At 39.3% G+C, this 6,714-nt stretch overlaps 1 non-coding gene across 1 annotated transcript; it reads left to right on the plus strand.

Moving 5' to 3' along the window:
* Window positions 1-4,950: 4,950 nt before the first annotated feature.
* On the plus strand, window positions 4,951-5,162 carry LOC113935275. The gene has a single exon (XR_003524001.2). It is a non-coding gene; the product is annotated as a small nucleolar RNA U3 (small nucleolar RNA).
* Window positions 5,163-6,714: the final 1,552 nt, after the last annotated feature.

Genomic DNA, 6,714 nt, shown 5'->3' on the forward strand with positions numbered 1-6,714 from the left:
CAGTCCATCATACTTCTCTTTACTTCGTGGTGGAATCTCCACTGTTCATGGAGAACAGTGCTATTACAAAGAAAATGCAAGCCACACATGGAATTTAACATTTTCTGGCAGGAACATTGAAAAGTAAAAAGTATAAGTGCACAACAATCAAAAATATCTTGCATCTTGCCGCTTAATGCTTCACATTAAGAGAAACGGAATTCTCCCAGAGTAATAAAGATGCGATTAATAGAAAATAGTCTGTGTTTCTTCAGGTTTTAAGTTTACATTTTAGGGAGCTGTAAATGAATATAATTAAAATGCACTTCTAAGGAAAGAGATCCTGCCTAACTGCATTCCAAATATTATCGGAACGACTACTGTGTCAGACCTGGCAGACGTAGAAAACTGATCAGTTTCAGGTTTGATATGTTGGCAAGACTTCCTCTCAAGTGCTGTGTGCTCTTCCATCAGGAAGCACCTCAGGTCCCCTTATATTCAAGGCCCATCCATCCATTGATTCTGTGGAGCAAAATGATGATACTTCATCATCATGGTTTGGATCCTAGAAGCCTTGTATGAACACCTGCAGGAAGAGAAATTTCCCCCCCAATACTATATACCTGGTGGTACAGTTTGTAAGGAAAAACTCTGGTCCCCTAGCATCTCTATAAGGGAAGCTGTAAGTTCCTTTCTTTTCCTCTTCATTTTCTTTTATTACTGTGTTAATATGAAAGCAAGGCTTCAATCATATCGAAGTGTTTCAAACCACTGTATTATGGACTTATGAGTGCTCCATTTATCCCTCTCTTTTAGCAGTGAAAAGTGATTTCAGGTTGGCTTTCATATCCTTTTGATAAGACCCTCATAGTTTTGAGAACTCTCCTAATATCAGTATGATGAGGTGTTTGTGTCTCATGTATAAGATTTGCTGCGTCTGGCCTGGTCTCGGTCATTTCTCTAAGAATCTGTGGTTTTGTTTCCTGGGAAACCATACTCCCAGATCAAAATGTGTCTCCTCGGGCTCTCATTGCAATTGGTTTATTTTTAGGCATTTCCAGTGGACAGAGCTGGAAAAATGGCTTATTTGTATTCATATATGTTCATACATTCACATACACTCACATACACTGCCGATTCCAGACTGTCATGATGTTCCTCTTTGGGTCTTCTTTATTTTTTTTCTCTATCCATAAAAAGGACAGGGCAAGAGGCAGAGTATTAAACTAAGTGAATAAAATACTAATTTTTCAAAATGTTTTGTCCTGACTCTCAATATTCTTCTGGCTGTATACCTATGTTATGAGACATCTTATGCCTTACTGGGACACCATTTGTGGCTTTTCATTAAACTGATATTGACATCCCTATGTCCCAGACTCCTCCACTATGTGTAACCTCGATGCCATGTTGTTGTGTTTATTTGGTTCACCCTCATATTTAACAGAAGAGAGATAAAGAGCCATTTTATGACAATCAACCAAAGTAGAAAGGAACGTACTGAATGGGGAGAAGATATTTGCAATGACATATCCAATGAATGGTTAGTATCCAACATATATAAAGAGCTTATACAACTCAACACCAAAAGCCACAAATAATCCAATTTAAAAAGAGGCAGAAGAAATGAACAGACATTACTCCAAAGAAGACATCCAGATGGCCAACAGACACATGAAGAGATGCTCGACAACACTCATCATCAGGAAAAAGCAAATCGAAACAATTGGATAGGGCACCTGGGTGGCTCGGTCCGTTACCCGTCTGCCTTTGGCTCGGGTGGTGACCTTGGGGTCCTGGGATCTAGTCCCACATCGGGCTACCTGCTCAGTGGGGAGCCTGCTTCTCCCTCTCCACCTCCCCCCACTTGTGCTCTCTCTCCTTCATTGTCAAATAAATAGGTAAAATCAGGAAATAGAATAAAAGAACCAACGAGCTATGACCTCACACCTGTCAGAATGGCTAAAATCAAAAACACAAGAAACAACAAGTGTGGGCAAGGATGTGGAGGAAAAGGAACCCTCTTACAGTATTGGTGGGAATACAAACTGGTGTAGCCATTGTGGAAAACAGTATGGAGGGTCCTCAAAAAGGAACGATTAAGATCCATTAATCCTACCACTGGATATTTATCCCCAAAATACAGAAACACTAATTTGCAGGAATACATGGGCCCTTTGTACAGCAGCATAGCCAAATTATGGAAAGAGCCCAGACTGTCCATCAACAGATGAACTAATAAAGACAATGTAGTGTGTGTGTGTGTATATATATATATATATATATAATATATATATATATACACACATATCTATACTATCTATCTATTTATACCACGGAATATTATTCAGCCAAAAAAAAGAATGAAATCTTGCCATTTGCAAGGACACAGATGGAGCCAGAGTGTATTCTGCTAAGTGAAATAAGTCAGTGAGAGAAAGATAAATACCCCATGATCTCACTCCTATGTGGAATTTAAGAAACAAAACATGTAAGCAAAGAAATAGAAAAGGGAGAGAGACAAACCAAGAAAGAGACCCTTAACTATAGAGAACAAACTGATGGTTGCCGGAGGGTAGGGGGGCTTGGGGGATGGGTGAGGTGATGGGGATTAAGAAGTGTACTTGTGGCAATGAGCACTGGGCAATGTGTGGAAATGTTCAATCACCATGTTATATACTGGAAACTCATGGAACACTGTATGTTAACTCTACTGGAAATATTTTTTAAAAATCTGAAACAATTTTAAAAAGGTGGACCATGGCTTGCTAGATTTCTTTGAGTTGACCTCATGCCATTGACCTGTGGTTGTATTCCTGGAAGCAAACATGGGCAGTTCGAGGTCATGGGTCAATGATGGATGATGTCCACAGTAGGTGTGTACAGTGGTGTTCAGTGACATAGAAGCTGAGGTTGAGGAGAGAGAAACAGGCAGGCAGGGGAAGTGGTGCCCTGAAGCACCTCTTCACTTCTTCAGCACAGGTTCCCCCCTAGATCTTAGGAGCCAGAGACTTAGGAGGTCGCTGTAGCACTGATAAAGGCAATTGTCCACCTTTAATGTTTGTGGGTCCTGCACCTGGGCTCCAAGGAAGCGATGCTTTCACATTTACCAAGGTCAAAATGAATCCACAAAACCTCAATGCATGGGCTCTATTTCACCCCAAGCACACATTGGACATCTGCTTTATGAAAGAAAAGAACCCAAAAGGAGCATTCTGGAAAAGATAAGAAAAAGGAAGACACTTCCCTGTTCCCATAACATTAAAGCCATACAGCCCTACATGTACTAGAAATTTTAGACCGGGAAATGCAGTGTCTTTCTACAATGTCTTTTGTATAAAAATTTGTCACTTTTTTATGTAAAAAATATATTTTGGTATATAACCCTATATCAAAATTCCTTTGTCATGACACTCTCTCCTGTGTAAGATTGCCTGTCCCATGCAGCTGTACTAATCAGTGCTCAGGTAAACTCGCATCTTTTTTTTTTTTTTTTTGAGTTTGAGCGCCATGTGGGATGCAGAGATTACTTAAAAAGAAAATAATTGAAAAGAAGTAAAATTAAAATAAAATTTTAAAAATGTACATGCGTATCAGGAAATTTTTTTACTCTCTACTCTCTCATATTGGTATATTTACATTGTTTTACTTACACCATTAAGAGCACCTTAATTACTGTAGCTTTATGGTGAGGTTTAAAATTTAGTAAATTTCTCCAATTTAATTCTTCAAGGTTGTCTTGGCTATTCTAGGTATGTTGATTTCCAAATACATTTGAGAATTAGCTTGTAAATTTGCCCCAAAAATGCCTTCTCCAGTATGAATCAGAATAAAGCTGATTTGATGTTCCAACAATTTTGAGTGGTCTAGTCCATGAATGTGATATATTTTTTTCTAATTATTTAGTATCCTTTAATTTATTTCAGCAAGAGTTTTCAGGCATCTTTGTTACATGTGTTCTCATACACTTAATGAAGGTCGTCATGAATCTCCACTCTGTTTATTGAATTTCATTTCCTTTTTTAAAAAATTTCATTTTCTAAATGCTCACTGCTAGTATAGAGAAATATAGTAGATTATTACATGAATGTTACTGATATATAATTTAGGTACAGTAGACTGCATCCCTTTAAAGTGTACAATTAAGCCTGTACTTTCAGAGATCATTTCTTTCTTTCTTTCTTTTAATTTTATTTTATTATGTTATGTTAATCACCATACATTACATCACTAGTTTTTGATGTAGTGTCCATGATTCATTGTTTGCCTATAACAGCCAGTGCTCCCTTCAATGCTGCCCTCTTTAATACCCATCACCAGGCTAACCCATCCCCCCACCCCCTCCCCTCTAGAACCCTCAGTTTGTTTCTCAGAGTGCGTCTCTCATGGTTCGTCTCCCCCTCTGAGTTCCTCCCCTTCATTTTCCCTTCCTACTAGCTTCTCTCTCTCTTTTTTATTATTTTTTTAAATTTTTTATTGTTATGTTAATCAACATATATTACATCATTAGTTTTTGATGTAGTGTTTCATGATTCATTGTTTGTGCATAACACCCAGTGCTCCATGCAGAATGTGCCCTCTTTAATACCCACCACCAGGTAACCCATCCCCCCACCCCCTCCCCTCTAGAACCCTCAGTTTGTTTCTCAGAGTCCATCTTCTCTCATGGTTTATCTCCCCCTCCGATTTCCTCCCCTTCATTTTTCCCTTCCTACTAGCTTCTCTCTCTCTCTGTTTTTTTAAACATATAATATATTATTTGTTTCGGAGGTACAGGTCTGTGATTCATCAGTCTTACACAATTCACAGCGCTCACCATAGCACATACCCTCCCCAATGCCCATCACCCAGCCACCCCATCCCTCCCACCCCCACCACTCCAGCAACCCTGTTTGTTTCCTGAGATTAAGAATTCCTCCTATCAGTGAGGTCATAGGATCCATGTCTTTCTCTGATTGACTTAATTTCACTTAGCATAATACCCTCCAGTTCATTTCTACAGTTTGTTACTAGAGAATATTCTCTGAAGTGTAGAGGACCTGAAACCTCAAGGAGGAGGGACATTGTTCTCTCCTGAGCATGAACGTGGTTTTAGGTGTTGTTTCCACAGCTGCCCATTGCCACTGATGATCGTTCTTCTCCTCCTTTGGACGGTAAGAGAGAGAGGACGCAGTGTGAGTGCTTTCTCAACAAATAAAAATTAAAAAAGATAAACTGTACAACTAAATGCATTTTCACAGATGTACATACAATTGAAACTACTGCTCCATTCAGGACACAGGGCATTTCTTCTACCTCACAGCTTCCCTTGGGTGGTTCCATTGAAGTCTCTCACTGCCTTCACCCTCAGCCCCAGGCAACCACTGGCATCAAAGTCGGCTTGCATTTTTAACCACGTTATGGAAATGGAACTCTTTTATGCCTACATTCCTTCCTGCAGCCTAAGGATTCTTATATCTATCCATATTACTAATGGATCACCAGTTCAGAATTTTTCATTGCTAAGGAGTATTCCTCTGTATGGATATATTTGGTCTGTACATTCACCTATTCATGGCCATCTATGCAGTTTCCTGGGTTTGGCCATGGGGAATAAAGCTATGATGAATATTCATGTGCAGTTTGCTGTGTGGCCATATTGTGTAAATCCTTAGGAGAGGAATGGCCGTTCACGTGATTGGTAAATGTTTACTTGTGGTTCAGCTTTTCTCGGTGGTTGGGCCCATTTTCATTCGCACAAGTGTATGAAGCGTCTAGTTACTTTACATCCTCACCACATATGTTTTCGGTCTTCGTAATTTTAGCCACGGGGATGGATGTGTAATGGTAACTCACTGTAGTATTATTTTATCTTCCCAATGCCTGAGTGTGCCGTCGAAAACTGACCTCTGTGCTTCAGAGCCAAAATATAAGATGAACACCGATTTTGGAATATTGAGGAACAATAGCTTTATTGCTTTCCGGGGCACAGGGGGCTAGAACAAGTCAAGGCCCTCAAAACCTGTAAGTCCCCTCCCCCTGGAGGAAGGGGCGTGGGGGTGTTTTATTTTGACAGAAATTGTGTGCATGCTGTCAGCCTCCCTCATCCTGTCTTTAGGGTGGTACCAGGCTCCTGAAACAAAAGGCTTAGAAGGGAGGAGCAGAGGTTTGCAGAAGAGAAGGAAAAGGTTACTTAGTTTAAGATGGAGCCTTGCAGAGACATTAGTGAATCCCTTTTGATTTATGTTCAACTTCATGCTTTTCAATGGTTTCAAGTGGAGCATCTTTTCAAGTGCTTTTTGGCCATTTGTGTATCTTCTTTTGTGAAGCATTTCTTCTTCAAGTCTTTTGACCAGTTCTCCTATTGCATTGTCTTATCAGACACAATACGTGTCAGAACATTACACTGAAAACTACAGAGCATTACTTCCAAAAATTAAAGAACTAAATACATGGGGAGATAAAATTTGTGGTGGATTGGAAGACTCATTATGGTTTAGAGGTCAATTCTTCCCAAATTGATCAAAAGATCTAATACAATGCCAATCAACCTTCCAGCAGACATTTTAGTAAGTATTTCTAAGCTGATCCAAATGTTTATATGGAAATGGAAATGATCTTGAATTATCAAACCAATGTTAAGAAGAAGGAGAAAGCGACAGACTTAGATTTTCTATTCCAGAATTACTGTATAAACCTTTTGTGCAATTTAAAAGTGATCTGTCCGATTATTATTCAGTATAAGAGTTCTGCACA

The sequence above is a fragment of the Zalophus californianus genome, unplaced genomic scaffold (genome assembly GCF_009762305.2).
Source record: "Zalophus californianus isolate mZalCal1 unplaced genomic scaffold, mZalCal1.pri.v2 scaffold_45_ctg1, whole genome shotgun sequence".
Lineage (NCBI taxonomy): Eukaryota > Metazoa > Chordata > Mammalia > Carnivora > Otariidae > Zalophus > Zalophus californianus.